This window comes from Puma concolor, chromosome C1 (assembly GCF_028749965.1).
Source record: "Puma concolor isolate L17-30 chromosome C1, mPumCon1.1.hap2, whole genome shotgun sequence".
NCBI classification, from domain to species: Eukaryota; Metazoa; Chordata; class Mammalia; order Carnivora; family Felidae; genus Puma; species Puma concolor.
The window spans coordinates 80856918-80878759 of NC_141674.1; the positions used below are offsets into that span (position 1 = coordinate 80856918).

Sequence of the window (21842 nt, forward strand, 5' to 3'; positions counted from 1 at the left end):
AAAGATTGAGTAGTGCGGTTCTGAAAAACTCTTTATGTGCCCTGATATTCACTTAGTGAATAATTTGGTTGAATTGATAATTCTGGAAAGAAAAATCATATTCCTTTGGTATTTAAAGGCATTGTTGCACTAGGTTACTCTTCTGGCATCTGAAATTACTGACAAGAAGGCCATGGCCATGTTAAGTATTCTTTTATGATACTGTATCTTTACTCCCTGGAGGCATTGAAAATCCTCTCTTTGCATTTCATGTTCTAAATTTTATCACAACATATATGGGTCCTTTTAAAAATTCTTTTTGTATAGTCCTCAGCAACTCCTTCCAATTTGAAAACTCATTTTTCTTTTGATAATGTTTCTCCTTCATGTTCTCTGTTCTTTCTGGAATTCCTGTCAGATAGATGTTAGACATTTTTTTTTTTTTGAGAGAAAGAGAGGAGGGGGGAGAAGGGGAGAGGGAGAGAGAGAATCTTAAGCAGGCTCCATGCTAAGCAGGGAGCCAGACATGGAGCTTGATCCCACAACCCTGGGATCATGACCTGAGCCAAAATCAAGAGTCGGACACTCAATCGACAGAGCCACTCGGGCTCCCTAGATGTTAGACATTTTGAATTGATCCTACATGCCTTTTAACTTACCCCTCATATTTTTCATCTCTCTCTTTCTAGACTATATTCTGGCGTATTTCTTCAACTTTCTTTCAGCCCTTCTACTGAAATGTTTAATTGTCATGAACTCTGGCTGTCCTTGGTATATCCATTCACATTTACGAGTATATGTTAATAGTAGAGCATATGGCCTTGCACTGCTCACTTTAGATACAGGGGTAGAAGTCAGGCTGGTGGGATGCTTCTCACACCCCCACACATCCCCTTTGCATGGCCTTCACAAGGACAGGCTCACTGTGGAGGGCCCACCGTCCCTCAAGGAGCCCTAGATCTCCCCGGGCCAACTGTTGAATTCCCCTAAAGAGCACACTCGTCTCTGAAGGGAGCCAGTACATGGCCAGCTGCTCTGCACCTGTGGCAGGGAAGCGGTGTGAGTGAAGGTGGCCAACTGGCTCAGCTGCCCACAGCCTTCCCCACAAATGGTCATCCTGATAGCCAACCCGCATTCCATTCCTACTTGACCGTTCTGTCAACTCAGAGCTTGGCACCGCTTCTGAAAGATAGCTCTCCTTCCAGGAGTCCATCTCTCTCTGCAGCGTCCTCTCATACCTCATACACAGCTTCCCCCTCTGAGGTTTATTTGGCATTTCAAGCCCAATGACTTTCTATCTTCTAGAAAATTATCAAGAACTCTGCTGATGTCCCTACCTGCTACATTCGGCACCACAGTGAATTTATTCTCTTGTGTACATCTTTGCTGCCATTTCAGTAGAGCTTCTGAGTGGGAGGGAAGGATCTAGGTGGGCTCACTTCAACTCTCTGAACTAAAACCTAGCATGGTACTGTTACCCGTTGTAAACTTTGTGTGGGACGCAAAAAATATACATCTCATCTTTCATTTGCCTTTCTATAACTTCTAGTGAAGTCGAGTTGCTCATACTTGGTTGGTCATTTTAGCTTCTTCAGTGGGCAGCCTGCTTACATGATGCATGGTTCCAATATCATCCAGGTCCAACAGATGTTTTTTTCCAGCTCCTTGCACAGGCCACGTGAGGTCGCCAAGGCATGCCGCTCGTGAGCTCTCAGTCCCTGTGTGTCGTAAGTCGTTCTTTATGAATTATTAATCCACAAAAATAGAGCTGCCAGTTAAAAGAGCTCAATGTTCTCCTTTCTCAATGTTTCCTCCTGCTTCCATTTCCTGACTTTGTTGAGGAATGAAGGGATGTACCACGTCCAGATGTTCTCTCCTGAAGGCAGGTTTCCATCGTGCCACCTCCCTGAATTCTGACTCTCTGCTCTCAGGCCTTGTGGTTGGAGCCCCCTCTTCTTGCCCATAAAAGGCCTCTGGAACATGCCAGGCTGGCACCCCTGCCCCAGATTCCACTCCCCGGCAGGACGTCAGTGTAAGATGAAAGGCTCTGTGAGTGGCGCCATTCCTGCATCTGGTGGTCACAGTGACAGGTACCAATGCCCATGATGTCAACATCCCAGGACACCCCCACTTTGGTTTATATAAACTGAACGCTCTCTGTCCCCCGTAGCTCAGAATCACAATGCTACTTGATTTCAATAATCTGAGTACTCTTTGAACAAAGCTCTCTATTTGGGGAAAGGCATCAAACCCCTTCTGAAAATTAACCCTTGGAAAAAAGGCATGATAATCCTGAGAAGACTTGAAGTCATATATGTGCCTCTTAGGAGTTTTATTTTAAGTAAGACAAGGAACTTTAATACACTCATGCAGCAAAGTGGGAAGATCTGGGGACTTCAGAACCCACGTTCTCCCTCCCAGCCGCGCAAGGGGCCACAGGACTGTGACTTTACCTGTGGCAGATAGCCTGTGCCTCAAAGCCTCAAGAATGATCCTTCTCCTGCTTACCTCTCAGGTGCACAAACTTCTAAATTTAGGACAGATAAAGAGGAGCCAGACAGAATGGCCTCTAATGAAAGATGAGGGGTGGCTTCTCGCAAAACTTCTGGGAAGGCCACAATTTTATCTTAAACCATACTGTCACGGGAAGAAATGCTGCCTAAGGAGACTCAAAGAATGGGACTCAAACAGGAACATCCCATAGAAACCTTCCAGGCATCCTCTCTTGCAACCCGTAAAGGCAAAGGACTTTGCATATAGTAGATACTTGTATCATTCTGCTAGGGCTGTCCTAACAGAATACACAGGCTGGGCGGTGGCTTCAACAGCAGACATGTGTTTTCTCACGGTTCCTGAAGGTTTGTGGAAGGCTTGGGAGACAGAAGGACTGAGGCATACTGCCCACACTTGAGGAGCTCAGAGAACCCTGCAGGCAATAGACAATGTCACCATACCACTCAGTATGATAGGTTCTGTGAGAGGAGGGAGCCCTGAGGCAGCCTATTCTGACTCAGGTGGGACCAGAGTGGTGTCTCCAGGGAGAATATGGATCTCACTAGGGGCTGGGCAGGCAAAAAAGAGGGTCAGAGAATACCAGGCAAGGGAGCAGGCCATTCAAGTCATAAGAGAGAAAGTCTTGCCCCTTTGTGGCACTCTGAGTAGTTGAGTGTGGTGAAAGGTAGAGCATAAAGTGGGGGACGGAGGGGCGCCTGGGTAGCTCAGTTGGCTGAGCGTCTGACTCTTGATTTGGGCTCAGGTTGTCATCCCAGGGTCATGGGATCTAGCCCCGTGTTGGTCTCTGTGCTGAGCATGGAGTCTGCTTAGGATTCTCTCTCTCTCCCTCTGCCCCTCTCCCTCTCCTGGCTCACACACTCTCTAAAAAAAATAAAAGAAATTAATTAATTACTTAATTAAAGAGTGGGGGAGGGAAGGTAGGCAGGAAATGAGTCAAGAGGGGAACGAGGACATATTAAGGAGTTTGAATTCTTACCCCAAAGGAAATAAATAGGTAATCACTAAGGGCGTTAAGTAGGAGAGTCACAAGAGCTTTGCAGTTTAGAAAAAGCAATCGTGTAGCAGGGATTCCAGACTGAAGGGTGAGACAGGAGGTCAGTGCATTGGCCCCAGAGAGAGACGGTACAATTTCAGTCCAGAGCCGTGGCAGTGAGGATGGAGAGCAGGATTGGATTCAAGAGACATTTAAGAGCCTGTATTGGACTTGTGACAGAATGTGGGAGGTACAGGAGAGGCTAGGGCAAACATCTAGCTTTCTTTTGGGTACATGGGTGAATGACAGTGTCATTCACCGCAGTGTAACTAGGAAGAGGAGCAGGTTTGGAAAGAAAGGTGAGCAGGTCGATGAAGCACACTAAGCTCTGGGGGTCCGTGAATCCCAAACAGAGATATTCAGGAAGATTGGATTCAGGGCTCCAGAACTTGGGAGGGGACTGGCTTCATGACTGGAATTTGGGAGACACTGGCATATTAGAGTAGGTGCTATAACAGGACGGTGTGAGGTCACCCAGCAGAAAGATGCAGACACCTATGTCATTTGATGGATGGGGAAACTGAGGCCAACCCAAGCTCTCTCAGCTGATACATGGCCGAGCTGGGCCTGGAGTCAAGTCATCTGCCCTCCAGTTCCATTGCCATTGCCAAGCTTCTCCAGGGAGCCTGGAAATGAGCCCAGCCATACCTGGGAACCAGCAGATTGTACTTCTGTGGTTCTTCTGCTTTATCTGTAGTTAGCAGCCCTGGAGCAGCACCTCAGGTGGAAAAGACTTTGCTGTGTTGCTCTTGGGGCTTCTTGGAGGTTAGTGCACATACCCATCCTGGAAATGCCCTTGCATGGGATAAGGCATGAGATGCACACATCTGCTGCCATTTTCATGCTTGCATTTGAGGCTTACAGCTGCCCAACAGGCCTCTCACTTCCCTGCCTCCTTCTCTAGACTCTGCCCACATTAGGCTCTTTGCTTTACCTCTCCTCTCCACCAGACTTTGCCTATGTTAGTCCCATTCCATCTCCACTCTAGAATCTAGGTTCTCTGCTAGACCAGTGAGAAAGCAATTCCTGCTAAGATGAGCGTTAATAGGTTCATGAGAAATCCACCCCATGGTACCTACTCTTTCTAACCAGAGTTCCTGGAGACATGTAGGCAGTGGTGCTAACGGCAAGAATTTCAAGTGACTTGGCAGATTATTGAGGAAAGAATAGGAGTGTGAGCAGGAGAGGAAGCAGAGAGAAAGCTGGGAGGTAGATCTCCATGAGTATATTTAATATCACATTAAGGTGTTCGGATTTGAGTTTTATTCAACATCGTGAGATAGGAGTCTGCCGGTCCACAAACCCCTTTTTGTAATGACAGTTGATGTTCTATTTCACCACCTGGCAAAACAATTATGTGTGTTGACTGTGTACACACACACACACACACACACACACACACACCCCACAAGCATCTCTCACCTCCTGGTATGAAATACAACAGAGGCAGAGTAAGAGCAGTTTTCAAATCAAGGCTGCAAGTTTCAAATCTACTTTCTCAAGTATTGTGAGTGATATTGGTGGATCCAGGGCTGGGCCAGCTTTGAAGCCCACTCAGAAATAGTGTTTACTAAGGGATGGGTTGAGAAGAAATCCTCTGCATGAGGGATGTTTTTTCTCTCTTGGCAAAATATAGTTTGCTGCTTTCAAGTTAATGAAAAGAAGAGTGGAAAAATAAACATCTGAAAGGTCCTTTAAAGGAAGTGCAAATCTGGACAGACTGAGAAACACAAAACAGTCTGTCCTGCTCCTGCTTGTCCTGTTCCAGCCAAGACTCAAGCCACAGTGACCTCAGGGTCACTGAAATAAAGAGCCCATTGGGGTTGGGGCTTGGAATGGAGTAAGGTTGTCTGGCCCATGAGGCACAGAGAGCAGGCTTATCACAAGGGTCTAAAACTCTATGCAGGCCCTGGGGCATCCTGCCTGCCTGCCTGCCTGCCTGGGTAGCAGATGGTTGGCGGCCTGACCCTCTGCTGTAACTCCCAGAGAAGCGCTGGACCTCAGGTGGCGGGTCAAGCCCAGCCTTCGTCCCAGCTGCAGACAGGAAATACTGAAGCACTGGGAACCAGGGCAATGGAGTTCATGAAATCACATGCTCTCTGACTGGAATAGAATCGCAAGGCTGTCCAGTCACACTCCCACCAGTTGGCGTCTGAATTTCCTCTACAACATTCCCATCCGGTGGTCATTAAGCCAGAGCTTGAGGAGCCCCCATGACAGGACATGATTATCCTTTAAGGAAGGCCGTTTTATCTTCGCACGGTTCTGACTGGAGGGGCAGTCTTGCTGACACTGAGTCTGAGCGCCTTCCGAATCTCAACTACCCAGTGCGAGATGATCCGCAGTCACATAGATGCAAAAATTCTTAACCAAAATTTAACAAACAAAACCCACAGCACACAAAAAAAACAAAACAAAAAAACAATCAGCTGTGACCAAATGGAGTCCAGCACAGCTATGCAGGATGGTTTAATGTTTGAATACTAACCAGTAAAATTCTTCATATTAGCAGACTCCAAAGGAAAAACTGTATGTATGATCAAGTCAACCGATGAAGAAAAAGCATTTGACAAAATTCAGTGATTCCTAATAAAAACTGACATCAAACTAGGAACGGAATGGAATTTTCTCAGCTTAATATGGAGCATCTACAAAAAACCAACAGCCAGCATCATACTTATTAGTGAAAGACTGAATTCTTTCTAAGAATAGAAACAGGAAGGTTATCTGTTCTCATCACTCATATTTAACATAATACTGGAAATTATAACCACAGCACTAGGGTAAGAAGAAAGAAATTAAAAGCATACAGGTTGGAAAGGAAGAAATAAAGCTGTCTTTATTTGCAGATGTTATGATTATCTACATAGAAAATCCCAAGGAATCTACAAAAACAAAAAAACACCTCTTTCAATTTATAAGTGAATGCAGGAAGATAGAATACAAGAAAAACACACACAAAACAATCACAGTTCTGTGGACACCAAAATTAAAACCACAATACCAGGAGCACCTGAGTGGTTCCGTTGGTTCAGTGTCTGACTCTTGATTTAGGGTCAAGTCATGATCTAACAGTTTGTGAGATTGAGCCCCATGTCAGTCTCTGTGCTCTCTCTCTCTCAAAATAAATAAATAAACTTAAAAAAACCCACCGTATCATTTATAATCACTTTAAAGAAAATGAATTACTTACATATACAGTTAGCAAAACAATGTATAGTATATATAGGCTGAAAATTGCAAAAAGCTAGTGAAAGAAATTAAAACCTAAATAAGCGTAGGGGGTGCCTGGGTGGCACAGTCATTTAAGTGTTTGACTCTTGATTTCGGCTTAGCTCATGATCTCGCGGTTTATGGGATCAAGCCCTGCATCCGGCTCTATGCTGACAACATGGAGCTTGCTTGGGATTCTCTCTTTCCCTCTTTCTCTCTGTCCCTACCCTGCTCTTGCTCTCCCTCTCTCAAAATAAATAAATAAACTTTAAAAGAAATAAATAAAACCTAAATAAATGAAAAGACATACCCTATTTATGGACTAGAAGGCTCAATATAGTTAAAGATATCACTTCTCTCCAAATTGATCTGTAGGTTTAATGTAATTTCTTTTCTTAATTTTAATTCAGTATAATTAACATGCAGTGTCATGTCAGCTTCAGGTGTATAATATAGTGATTCAAAATTCTGTACATTACCCAGTGCTCATCATGACTGAGTGTACTCTTAATCCCTTTCACCTATTTCACCCATCCCCTCATCCACAACTCCTCTGGTAACCATCTCTTTGTTCTCTATAGTTAAGAATCTGTTTTTTGGTCTGTCTCTGTTTTTTTGTTTTTTTTTTTTTGCTGTTGTTCATTTGTTTTGTTTTGTTTTGTTTTTAAAGTTTATTTATTTTAAGAGAGAGAAAGCGGGGAATGGGCAGAGAGAGAAGGAGAGAGAGAATCCCAAGCAGGCTCAGTGCTGTCAGTGCAGAGCCCAACACAGGACTCGAACTCACAAACCATGAGATCATTACCTGAGCTGAAATCAAGAGTTGGTCACTTAACCGATTGAGCCATCCAGGCTCCCTGTTTTGTTTTTTAATTTCACATATGAGTGAAATCATATGGTATTTGTCTTTCTTTGACTGACTTATTTCACTTAGCATTATACTCTCTAGATCCATCCATGTTGTTGCAAATGGCAAGACTTCATTCTTTCCATGGTTGAGCAATATTCCATTGTGTATATATTCTTTATCCTGCATCTATTGATAGGCACTTGGGATGCTTCTATACCTTGGCTATTGTAAATAATGCTGCAATAAACAAGAGTACATATATCTTTTTAGACTAGTGTTTTTGTATTCTTTGGGTAAATACCCAGTCGTGGAATTACTAGATCATATGGGAATACCTATTTTTAACTTTTTGAGGAACCTCCATACTGTTTTCCACAGTGGCTGCCCCAGTTTGCATTCCCACCAGTAGTGCACAAGGGTTGCTTTTTCTTCACATCCTTGCCAACACTTGTAGATTCTTGCAGTTTTGTTTTTAGCCATTCTGACAGGTGTGAAGGATACTCATTGTGCTTTTGACTTGCATTTCCCTGATGATGAGTGAGGCTGAGCATCTTTTCATGTGTCTTTGGCCATCTGTCTTTGGCCATCTGTCTTTGGCCCATTGGTCTTCTTTGGAGAAATGTCTATTCATGTCTTCTGCCCATTTTTTAATTGGGTTATTTGTTTTTATGGTGTTGATTTGTATAAGTTCTTCATATATTTTGGATACTAACCCATTATTGGATGTGTCATTTGCAAATATCTTCTCTCATTCAGTAGGTCGTCTTTTTACTTCTGTTGGTTGTTTCCTTTGCTCTGCAGAAGCTTTTTGTTTTGATCTACTCCCAATAGTTTATTTTTGCTTTTGTTTACCTTACTTCAAGAGACATAATCTTTTAAAAATGTTGCTATGGCCGATGTCAGAGAAACAAACTGCTGCCTATTCTCATCCAGGATTTTTGAGGTTTTATGTCTCATATTTAAGCCTTTAATCCATTTTGAGTTTGTTTTTGTGTATGGTGTAAGAAAGTGGTCCCATTTCATTCTTTTGCATATAGCCATCTAGTTTTCCCAACACCATTTGTTGAAGAGACTGTCTTTTTCCTGTTGCATAATCTTGCCTCCTTCATCAAAGATTGACCATATAATCATGACTATATTTCTGGACTCTCTATTCTGTTCCATTGATCAATGTGTTTATTTCTGTGTCTGTACCGTACTGTTTTGATTACCGTAGCTTTGTACTTTATTTTGAAATCTGGGATTGTAATACCTCCAGTTTTGTTCTTCTTCTTTCAAGTGTGCTTTTGACCATTCAGGGTCTTTTATGGTTCCATATAAATTAGGATTATTTGTTCTAATTCTGTGAAAAATGTTGTTGGTATTTTCATAGAGATTGCATTAAATCTGTAGATTGTTTTGGGTGGTATAGATATTGTAACAACATTTGTTCTTTTAATCCATGACCATGGAATGTCTTTCCATTTGTTTGTGTCATCTTCAATTTCTTTCATCAGTATTTTATAGTTTTCAGAGTGCAGGTCTTTCACCTTTTTGGTTAAATTTATTTCTAGGTATTTTATTATTTTTGGTGCAGTTGAAAATGAGATTGTTTTCTTAATGTCTCACTTGCCATTTCATTATTAGTGTATAGAAATGCAACAGATTTTTATATATTGATTTTTTATCCTGTGACCTTACTGAATTCATTGATTAGTTCTAGTAGTTTTTTGGTGGAGTCTTTCGGGTTTTCTATATATAGTGTCATGTCATCTGCAAGTAGTTAAAGTTTTACTTCTTCCTTATTAATTTGGATGGCTTCTATTTCTTTTTCTTGTATGACTGCTGTGGCTTGGACTTTAGTACTTTGTTGAATAAAAGTGGTGAGAGTGGGAATCCTTGCCTTGTACCTGACCTTAAGGGAAAAACTTTCAGTTTTTCACCATTGAGTATGATGTTAGCTGAGGGTTTTTCATAGGAGGCCTTTATTATGTTGAGGTGGTTTTAATGTAACTTCTATCAAAATCTCAGCAAGGTTTTTTGTAGATATATACAAACTTATTCTAAAATTTATAAGGAAAGGCAAAGACTCTAGAATAATGAAAACAATCCTGAAAGGGAAGAAGGTGGGAAGAATCACTTTCCCCAATATTAAGACTTAATATACATTTAAAGTAATAAAAACAGTGTGGCTTTTAGTAGACGGATAGACACATAGAGCAATAAAACAAAACAGAGGACCAAGAAAGACTCATACAATATGCCTGATTTTTGACAAAGGTGCAACAGCAATTCAAAGGAGGAAAGATCACCTTTTCAACAAATATTGCTCAAGCAATTGGACATGGATGGGAAAAAAAAAAAAGGTTTTTGGCAGGGAGTCCTGCCTTTTGTTTGTGAAAAAACATGGATGGACCTTGAGGGTGTTATGCTGAGTGAAGTAAGTCAGACAGAGAAAGATGCTGCATGGTACCACTTAAATGTGAAATCTAAAAAAAGTCAAACTCATAGAAACAGAGGGTAAAGTGGTTAACAGGGCCTGGGGGGAGAGAAAGAAGGAAAGGTTGGTGAAAGGGTCCAGACTGCCAGCTATAAGATGAAAAAGTCTGGGGATCTAATGTATAACATGGTGACTCTTGTTGATAACATTGTATTTTACAATTGAAATTTGCTAAGAAATTAGAATGGTAAGTGTTCTTACGGAAGCAAAACAAAACAAGGTAAGAATGTAAGGTGATAGATATGTTAATTAACTCAAGGGAGGAAATAGGTTAATAGCATATATGTCTATCAAATCATCATGATGTACACTTTAAATATTTTATCATTTTATTTGTCAATTGTACTTCAATAAGGGTGAAAAGACCCAGAGTGAGTGGCTAAAGAAACTATGTATATCCATATCATAGAATACTACTTAGCAGTAAAAGGAAATGAACTATGGGGCCCCTGGGTGGCTCAGTCAGTTAAGCACCCAACTCTTGAATTCCAGCTCAGGTCATGATCTCGCAGTTTGGGAGATGGAACCCCACTTTGGGCCCACACTTGGGATTCTCTTTTTCTCTGCCCCTCCCCCACTTGCGCTCTCTCTCTCTCTCTCTCTCTCTCTCTTTCTCTCTCTCTCTCTTTCAAAAATAAATAAATAAATTTTAAAAAAAGAAATGAACTATTGATACGCTTAACTTGTATGAGTCTCCAGAAAACTGTGTTGTGTGAAAAAAGCCAATCTCAAAAGATTATAGTCTGTGCAATTCCATATGTATGACATTTTTGAAATGACAAAATAGTAGAAATGGAGAACAGATTCATGGTTGCCAGTGGTCAGAGATGGGTGGAGAGGAGGGAAGTGGTATGGCTATAAAAAGGCAACAGAAGAGATCTTTGTGGAAATGGGAAGATTCTACACCTCGACTGCCCTACCTGGCTGTGATATTGTACTAGGTTTTTTAAGATGTGACCATTTGGGGAAACTGGATAAAGAATACAATGGATCTCAGGGGGCGCCTGGGTGGCTCAGTCGGTTAAGCATCTGACTTTGGCTCAGGTCATGATCTCACAGTTTGTGAGTTTGAGCCCCACATCAAGCTCTGTGCTGACAGCATGGAGCCTGCTTTGGATTCTCTGTCCCCCTCTCTCTGCCCCTCCACAGCTCTGTCTCTCTCTGTCAAAAATAAATAAACATTATAAAGAAATTATGTATATATATATATATACACACACACATATATGTGTGTGTATACATATACACATATATGTATGTGTGTATACATACATACACACATATATACATGTATACATATATACATATGTATATGTATACATATATACATACACATATGTATATATGTATGTATATACATATAAACATATGTATATATACATATATATGTATATATGTGTATATATACATATATATGTATATATACATATATATACATATATATACACATATATATACACATATATATGTGTATATATACATATATATGTATATATGTGTGTATATACATATATATGTGTGTGTATATGTGTATATATATATATACACACACACACACACACACACACACACACACATACACATACACATACACACAGACTCCCAAGGCCCAGAATCAGAATCTTCAGGGGTGAGATGCAGGTGTCTAATATAAAATCTGCCTGGATTTGAAACCACTGAGACGGGGAATAACATGAGGTAAGCAATAAGAATGAAATAGGTTGGGATGGAGTGTGGTGCTATGTGATGGAATGGGCCTTGAATCTCTTGCTCAAAAGTTTTAAGATTATGAAATAGAAATACATATGATTTCTGAGAAGGGAAGTGATGTGAGTAAAACAAAGCTGCCACAACTGAAGAAGTTCAGAAGTGGTGGTTCCTGTGTATCCATAGAATGGTAACGACTGGTTCACTCTTCCTAAGTTTCAAGAGTGCCAAAGGCTGGTCAATGCTTTCTTTGCTGACCACATTAATAAATGATGTAATTGCATCATGTGATTCTACAATTCTGGATGATGATTTTTCTCAGTGATTTTTGTGCCAGAAGTTCTTTATCTTTATGAACATATTCCTAGTCTCTACATTTCAAATATTCTGCCATGCAGGATGAGAGGTTTGATCCTGTCATGATTTTTAAAGGGGCATCAGAAGGTGGCTGTCCAGCTCATGGCACTCTTCCCTGAGAACCGCCCAACCGCCCCTGCTCTGTCCATAGTAGTGCACAACGTTTAGCAGCTATGCTTGAGCTATATGGCCTTGTTCACCTAGGTGAGACAGAGTCCCCAGGAGATCAGAATTAAGATAAATAGACATGAACTGGCCTTCTCTGGTCCTGTAACCTGTGCACGGGCCATTCAGGTGTTGCGGGACGGGATGGCTGAAGTGGTGAAGGTCATCCTGCAGAGAGAGAGAAGGCAGCTGATTCAGGGAGAGGCAGAAGCCAGGACTGACTGGGGCTCTTGGGGCTCAGTGACTCTCAGCTCTCAGTCACTTCCTGTCTTGGGTGACCCCAAAGCCCCCACAACCTTGCAATATGCCCTTTTTCCTGCCACAGCTGCTTTGAAGTGGCATTCTGTTATGAGCCAATTCAGGGACTTGATTTTGATAGTGAATACCGTCATAAACCCACTTACACCTGTTACTTTCAGTATGCCGATTGAAAATTAACAAAGGAATTTTGTACAATTATCTCCAAAGGTGAATTCATATCCAGTGCTTTTTGTTTTTCCTTAAAGTAACAGTGATGCTGACTTTTCCGGTCAAAGAGGAAACCACTGACCAAGGCGGGACTGAGGTGGTTTTCTGGAAGGGAGATAGAAGGAGGAACCTCTTCCCATGTCCAGGCAGTGGCGCAAAGATTGAAGCTCAGAAACAAAACCATCCTGAAGTTAAAACACTTCCTGCTATTGGCCTCTCTTTCTCCATTTGGAAATTCTGTCTTAATATGTCCTTTAAACTCTCCAGACCTTAACTTGAGCCTTTTTCTGAGGAGACCGGGAAACAGCTGTGATTGGTGTCTCTCCTGTACAGACAAGCTGTCACTAAGGTGCTATTCAGCCCTTTTTTGTAGGCTAACCAACTCCCTTCCCCTCAGCTCTGCAACCTGTGATCTTTGCCGCTCTACCCAGACTGTTATTCACTTGCTCTTCCTTTCCTTGCTGCCCCTCCCGGCTCAGTGCCCACCTTGGGGTTGGTGCAGAGAAATGGAGGTTAAATCCTCTCTTTCTCCCTCCCAAAGTTTCCATTAGCGTCTTCTCTTCCTTCCCTTCCATTCTTTCTGCCATTTCCAAAGTTCAGGTCTCATCAACTCTTACCTGCCTTGTGGGACTAAGACCTCTGCCCTCCCCTGCCTTCCTGCCGCCTGCATTTATCCGCCCACAGATTCCTTCCTTGACCAAGTCATGTTCTAAGGCCTTGCTGTGATCCTATCACTCCCTTGCTCCAAAGCCTTTCCTCTTGCATATGGAAGAAAGTGTAGACTCTAGGTTCGTGTATTCACTCCGTTCCCTATGAGCGGGCCCAACTGATCTCCCACCGAACCCCCTTTGTGCTTCCTGTGGTCCAATCCAGCATGCTGGGTGCCCAACATGACCCTGGGAACCTGCCTATGTTTTCTGGCTTCTGCATACCCTCTGTCCAAACTTTCTTCCCCTTTCTCAGCTTGTCCAAGTCCTAGGTGTTCTCCCCTAGCTGGGTGTGCCTTTCTTTGTGATTCTCCTAGTCAGAATGAATTAATCTGCGCCACCCAGTCACACAGTTTATGTTTTTGTTCATAAAACTTTTCAGGGTCTGGCCTGTAGTCCTAGAATATGCACCTGTCCTTCCCACTAGAAAGCCAGTGCTTTGAGGACAAGCCGGGCCCTGCTGCTCCCAGTAAGTTCCAGGTCCCTAATTCAATGCAGGGCATGGCAGTGTGTGATCTCCGCATGTTGGTTGGGTTAAGTTTGCAAAACTACGTGCCCATAGGCAAGCTGTGTGCCCACAGCAGTTTCCTCTGGTCATGTGACTACTGTTTTAGAAGATGCATGAGGTCAAATGACTCAGCAAAATTCTGCAGGCCAAATGACAGGAAGTAAGAGCTTCAGAAGCTGACTCGATTAACACTGATCTAAAACACATGTGTCTGGAGCCCCGGTGCCGGTGTGGGAAGATTTTCCACAGCATATGCCAAGGGTCTGCAGCCTGATCCTGTGCCCCAGGAGGAGCCAACGCACCACAGGCTCCCCTTGGCATCTGCTTCCGCATCGAGGGCACTTAGGAAGCCTGCGGGGCCTTGAGCACACCTGGAGTTACGCCTCCCCTAGCCAAGAAATCCATCTGCCCGGATTTCCCAGATAATGGAAACTTGCCCCTAAAGGCACCAAAACTTTTCAAAGTAAAATCCACTTTTGATCAACAGTTTCCAAACAGAAGAACACATTCCTGTGCTTTCGTGTCTTCTCAAGCTGTCATGAATGTTATTTGACCACCTCTTGATAGCTCTGGGCTGACCTCAGGTATATTAGTTGCCATTTTTCCCACGGGTGGCCCACTTCACTGCTACTGTTTTACCTTCAAATAATAACGATTGCAACAAAAATAGCCAGCATTTATGAGCCCTTCCTATGTGTGCGGCTCACGGAGGAACACTGTACGTAATGATTTCATTTTGGCTTCACGACATCCCTAAAAGGGAGATGTTATTTTTCCCAGGTTTGGGGTGTGAAAACTGAGGAGCTGGTTAAGTAACTCTCCCACGGTTACATGGCAAGTTAAATAATGGACAGTGGTCCTAACTCAGGCAGTCAGCTCCAGAGCCCACGCTGGCAAGTCCTTTACTCTGCGGCTTCCCTAGGCACAAATTGGCCTGAAATACGGTGATCGACTCATCCAGGGACTTTCCTGGGCTTAACACTGAAAACTCTCAGTCCAGGAAAAACCACGGTGGTTGGCCACCCTAGCTTGAAAACAAGAAAGCTTTCGCTCACCAGAACACCTGGCTTTTGTAAACTGGATCTGTGACTTGCTATCATCTACCCCTGACCGTCGAGGATCGGAAGAGGACCTCTGAACCGGGTCAGACCAGGAGGGCCCGACAGAGAAACAGGTCCCTTAAGATAGTTAATGTTGCTCTCCTTGAAGACATGTTTGTTCAACACGAGTGGGCAGTGAGAAACTTCTACGAGTAAAAATCACATATTTCTTTCTTTATATTCGAAACAGGAAATGGCTGCACACATTTATTGTGGGCAGTTTTCTACGTCAGACTGTGTTTGTGAGGCATGTTAAAGAACATCTCATTCAGTTAGCGAATAATAAAGAACACCTCACTTCCAAGGAACAGTATCTCAGGCGTTATGCATTACTCAGCTTCACAGGCCAGCTGACCGTGACTCATCTCTGCGCGTGCACACAGGTGGCAGGGAGACAGGTCCGCCTGCAGCCGTGCCCCACTGCTTGCACGGAGACATCGCAAAAAGGAAGGCTTCCCTGGAAAGACCGACAACGGTGAAGTCTGCATTAAGGAACCTCTTCCACCCATAGGAATAGTTGCAAGTGAAACCTGAGTTAACTGATCCCACACTTCTGGTTTATTCCAGTGGGGTTTTAGCACTCCTTCAAAACCAGTGGCTGCACCTTTCTGGGGACCTCCTCCTTAATCTGTCTGGCGCTCTGGCCCAAGGAAAGTGGATGGGCTTTGTGACTGCCTTTTCCTCAAAGGCCTTTTCCAAAATCTTTCATAGCTGGGAAATCAAGGTCAATGGCAATCTGGCCCCCAGAATGGCAGGGCTGCTGTATTTGGAGAGTGTTGCTTCCACAGGATATTAAGTGCTCCTCTGAGAGTTCAAGATTAATTTCTAGGCAAAGCAAGTGCAGTGGCTTTCTGCCTCACTTCTCGCATTTGTGTAAGCCTGGACATTATCTTGGCGGGAAGACAACGTTTTAAGGAAAGAGGAGGCAGAGGAAAACTGATCAGCCTAATGGCAAGATGGATGCTGCCGTCTTCCCCACAGAAGCTCCTGGCTTATCTTGCATTTGCTTTGAGGCAGCTTCCGACAGGAACTGCACTCAGAGCCAGGCCCTTGGGGGTGCCCTTGAGCCTCTCCAGAGGGATCCCCAGCTCCAAGCAGGCAGTGGGCATTTGATCAGTCAGCCACATTACTCTTCAATGAGTTAAATAATTTTTTTAGGAATCAGAAACCAAAGAGTTTGAGATTGCCAGAAAAGGTAACAAATTTGCTTTTCCTTAACTGTATAAAAAATTGTCCCATGGAAAATTATAAGGGCATTTTTAAAGGGCATTGGAGTTTTGTTTTCCATTTTCTTCTTAAATTTAATTTAGCTATTTAGGGAATTGCTTATTAAAACCAAAAGATCAAGATATTTTCTCCCTTAAAGCCACATCTGGTCTGTTTTCCTTCATGGGACGTTCATAGCATCTTCAGGGAGGGAAGTGATCACCTCTACTGGGGGAGCCAGCACTATTCTGGTCCAGTCTTCATAAATACTATTATTCAGTTTGTGCTTTTCCCAACTCTCAACTACCTGGCCCATTCATGGGCTTTTGAATGTTGCACGGAATTTCTGCAAATTGCCACTGACACGGTATTGAAAGCCTGCACAGGCAAACACCTCTGTGCTATGGTGGAATCCTAGATGGAGTTGGCTGTGACCCACAGCAAAGTTAGACCCTGAAACACAGTCTCTGTCTGCAGGAGCCTGTCTTCCCCAAGAACATTAAGTGAGGACCCCAACTTATTCTGTTCAGTTACCTCAATACCCAAATAGAAAAACCTGTTCAGACCATCCACTTAATGGGAATAGAGGCAGAAAAGGCTGACCAAAGTGGGTAGGCTCAGAAATGTAAAGCCATTTTCAAAGAAATAAAATCTGACTTCAAATTAATGCGATCAAAATGAACTATAATTTGAGTTATTTGTGTAAGGCGTTAAGGCGCAAAGTAATAATGACATCTTGAAAGTTAAAATTAAAAGAAAGAAAGAAAGAAAGAAAGAAAGAAAGAAAGAAAGAAAGAAAGAAAGAAAGAAAAAATGTACTGAAGTTATGACCCCTTCCAAATGGATGTACTGAGGTGAAAGCTATGAAACCCTTGTTCTTTGGCCCTTTACATTCAGTTTAACGCAAGGTAGATCCAGTCATCCTCATGATTCACAGATTCCATATTTGCAAATGTGCCAGTGGCTAGAATGTATCTGTTCTCCCCAAATCAGTGCTCCCTATTCTTCTGCGCTCACTAGAGACAGCATGAAATTTGAGGCGCCCACTGCACTGCTTTCTGGCTTTCTAGCTGAGCAACACCACTGAGTTCCAACAACAGTATGCTCTACCTTCTTGTTTCCACTCTCTTCCTATAAATAAACATCCTTTTCACAGTCTATTTAGTGTCACGTTTTTCACATTTTGGTGTCTTTTCCTGGTGATTTCGTGGTTTAAAATGACTCCCAAGTGATGTGCTGACGTGCTGGCCAAGATTGCAAAGCTCCAAGCTCTAAGGGGCCTTATGGAGAGAATACATGCATTAGACGCCATGCAGGCATGAGTTACGGTGCTGTTTGCCGCAAGTTCAATGTTAATGAATCAATAGTATATATAATAAGGTGTCTTTCAACAGAAACATACATAAAACAAGGTTATATATTGACGGGTGGAGGAAACCGCTGTGACCAGAGGATCACAGGAATCTAACCCTGTATTTACATTGAAAGGGTGGTTCAGTGTTTGCTAATTCAACGTTCATAGAAACTTTATGAAACATAACTACCACAAATAATGAGAATATTTTCTCAAGCTTATAACGGCCCTTTTAAGGAATTTCAACTCACATGTGTCTCTTTGTTGTCAGTTTCTGTTCACCCTCACTTATTAAGTATCGATTGTGTGGGAAACATGATGATAGTTTCTTAGAGGGTCCAGAGATGACTAATGCCAGTATCCTTGCCTTTCAGAAGCTTCTGGTCCAACAGAGACAAGAATTTGGATTGATGGAGCCTAACAGCATGAGGTAAGAAAACTAATACCTGTTCAGGTGTTTATCATCACAGAATCATAAACTGCAAGACTTTGAAAAATCTGGCCCACTGCCTCCTCCTCCAATACCGCTCTCACCTGGCTTCCAGGGTACCAAACCATATCCCCATTCTCTCCTAATCCCCACATTCTCCTGCTGCTAAATGTCGGGGTGCCCCAGAACTGAATCCTTGGATCACATTCTATCTACACTCACTTCCTTTGTCATATTATCTGCCTTTCTGATTTTAAATATTAACACTGATGACACTCCCTGACCTCAAAATTCACATATCCACCTACCTATCTGACTTCTCCATTTGAAAGTGCAAGGGGATGGGGTGCCTGGGTGGCTCAGTTGGTTAAACCATCCAACTCTTGATTTTGGCTTGGGTCATGATGCTGCGGTTCATGAGATCAAGTCCCACATCTCTCTCTCTCTCTCTCTCTCTCTCTCTCCCCCTTCCCTGATCTCTCTCATTCTTCTCTCTCTCTCTCTCTCTCAAAATAAATAAATCAACATTTTTTTAAAAAAAGAAAACAAAGGTCAAGGGGCATGTCAGAATTATCTCAAACTCCTAATATCGGCTTCTGATCTCACCCCACTCCAACCTTCTTCATGTCAATAAATATGTCACTTTGTCTGTAGAAGATCTATTTCATTTATTTTATTCTATTTATTTTTTCCAAAAATAAATCACACAACAATATATCCACTCACATGTGCTCTTGCCATTTCCCCATCAAGAGATGGAGTCTATTTCCCTCTCTTTGACTCTTGGCAGAACTTTGTAATTGCCTTGATGCATAATGTTGCAGAAGTGAGGCAAGACTTCCACAGTGATGTCATAAGTTTGATACACAAAATACCAACAGCATTTTTCACAAAATTAGAATAAATAATCCTAAAATTTGTATGGCAACACAAAAGACCCCAAACAGCCAAATCAATCTTGAAAAAGAAGAACAAAACTGGAGGTATCACAATCCCAGATTTCAAGATACACTACAAAACTATAGTAATTAAAACAATATGGTAATGGCACAAAAATAGACACATAGATCAATAGAACAGAAAGCCCAGATATAAACTTATGATTATATGGTCAATTAATCTTTGGCAAAGGTGGCAAGAATATGCAATGGAAAAAGTCTCCTTAAATAATGGTGTTAGGAAAACTGGACAGCAAAAGAATTCTGCAAAAGAATGAAATTGGACCACTTTCTTATACCATACACAAAAACAAACTCAAAATGGATCAAAGGCCTAAATGTGACCTCTGAAACCATAAAAATTCTAGATGAGAGCACAGGCAGTAATTTCTCTGACATCAGCCATAGCAACATTTTTTTAGGTATGTCTCCTGAAGCAAGAGAAACAAAAGCAAAAATTACCTATTAGGACTATATCAGTATAAAAACTTCTGCACAACAAAGGGAACAATCAACAAAACTAAAAGACAACCTACTGAGTGGGAGAAGATATTTACAAATGACAAATCTAATACAGGATTAGTATCCAAAATATATAAAGAACTTATACAAATCAACATCATAAAACCAAATAGCCCAATTAAAAAATGGACAGAAGAGGGGCGCCTGGGTGGCGCAGTCAGTTAAGCGTCCGACTTCGGCCGGGTCACGATCTCGCGGTCCGTGAGTTCGAGCCCCGCGTCAGGCTCTGGGCTGATGGCTCGGAGCCTGGAGCCTGCTTCCGATTCTGTGTCTCCCTCTCTCTCTGCCCCTCCCCTGTTCATGCTCTGTCTCTCTCTGTCCCAAAAATAAAGTAAAAAACGTTGAAAAAAAAAAATTTTAAAAAATGGACAGAAGACATGCACAGACATTTCTCCAAAGAAGACATTCAGATGACCAATAGACACATGAAAAGCTACTCAACCTCACTCATCATCGGGGAAATGCAAATAAAACCAGAATGAGATATCACCTCACACCTGTCAGAATGGCTAAAATCAAAGCCACAGAAACAACAAGTGTTGGCAAGGATGTGGAGAAAAAGGAACCCTCTTGCACTGTGGTGGGAAGGCAAACTGGTGCAGCCACTGTGAAAGACAGTATGGAAGTCCCTCAAAAAAATAAAAAATAGGAATTACCATATGACCTAATAATGCCACTACTGGGTATTTACCCAAAGAATACAAAAACGCTAATTCAAAAGATATATGTACTCCTCTGTTTATTGCAGCATTATTTACAATAGCCAAGATATGGAAGCCACCCAAGTGTCCATTGGCAGATGAAGGATAAAGATGTGGTATAGGGGCACCCGAGTGGCTTAGTTGGTTAAGCGTCCAACTCTTGATTTTGGCTCCAGTCATGATTTCACAGTTCGTGGGTTCGAGCCCCACCTCAGGCTCCACAGGTGTGGACCCTGTTTGTGATATTCTCTCTCTCTCCCCACCCCTGCTCCTCCTGTGCTCATGTTTTCTCTCAAAATAAATAAATAAACTTAAAAAAAAAGATCTGGAAAGATGTGGTATATATATGCAATAGAGTACTACTCAGACATGAAAAGAATAAAATTTGCCATTTGCAACAGCATGGATGGATCTAGATAGCATAATGTTAACTGAATTAAGTCAGTCAGAGAAAGACAATACCATATGATTTCACTCATGTGGAATTTAGGAAATGAAACAAATGAACAAAGAAAGAAAGAGACACCAAAAACTTAATTTTTTAATTTTTTTTTTTCACCATTTATTTATTTTTGGGACAGAGAGAGACAGAGTATGAACGGGCAAGGGGCAGAGAGAGAGGGAGACACAGAATCGGAAACAGGCTCCAGGCTCTGAGCCATCAGCCCAGAGCCCGACGCGGGGCTCGAACTCACAGACCGCGAGATCATGACCTGGCTGAAGTCGGATGCTTAACCGACTGCGCCACCCAGGCGCCCCACCAAAAACTTAAATATAGAGAACTGATGGTTATCGGAGGGAAGGTGGGTGGGGGGATGGGTGAAATAGGTGAAGGGGATTAAGAGTGCACTTATCGTGATGAGCACTGAGTAATGTATGGAATTGTTGAATCATTACATTGTGCATCGGAAACTAATAAAAACACTGTATTTTAATTATGCTGGAATTAAGAAAATACTTTTCAGGGAAGAAGTTTTTGGTACAAGCTCCACCTGGCTCTCTCTCTTTCTGAGGTGACGCACCCCTGGAACCTTGGAACCCAGACACCAAGGCATGAGGAAGCCAAGCAGCCACATGGAAAGGCCACATATAGATGTGGCCAACAATCAGCATCAACCACCACATATGTGAGTGAGCGAACTCTCAGAAGAAACAAGCCCCCGACGTTGGAGCTGCCTCAGCTGACACTGAGTGAGCAGAGGCAAGCTGTTCCCTCAGAGCGCTACCCAAACTGCAGATTTGTGCGCAAAACAAATGTTGCTGTTGTTTATGCCACCAAGGTAGGACGTGACTAGTTATGCAGCAATAGAAATCTGAAACACTCTTGTTAGAAATGCTCAGGCCCAAACCTGTGGTCATCCTTGCCACCTCTCTTTCTCTCGTACCCCATTCCCAATCGGTCAGAAAATGCTCACAAAACATATCCAGAATCTGACCTCTTCTTGCCACCACCACTGCTACCAATCTTTCAACATAGTTCCTCACAGGAGTTATTTTGGTAGCTTGCCAACTAGCCTCCCTGCTTCCACCCTTGCCCCTCTTCGATCTCATTCTCAACACAGCAGCTAAAGTGATCCTATTAAAAGTATGTCAGATCATATTAACCCTCTAATC

The 21842-nt window shown here is 42.5% G+C and overlaps 1 protein-coding gene across 11 annotated transcripts in view; it reads left to right on the top strand.

The window, feature by feature from the left end:
* The window catches only part of SLC44A3 (solute carrier family 44 member 3), a 334651-nt gene that overhangs the window by 150189 nt on the left and 162620 nt on the right, over window positions 1–21842 (top strand). For 9 of the 11 annotated variants that reach the window (XR_015254888.1, XR_015254889.1, XM_086717625.1 and 6 more), the window contains one exon: window positions 18012–18067. The gene's annotated coding sequence lies outside the window, so the exon portion shown is untranslated. Of the gene's footprint in view, window positions 1–18011; window positions 18068–21179; window positions 21509–21842 lie in introns of all 11 variants that reach the window. The other 2 variants (XM_086717624.1, XM_086717623.1) reach the window with 2 other exon arrangements.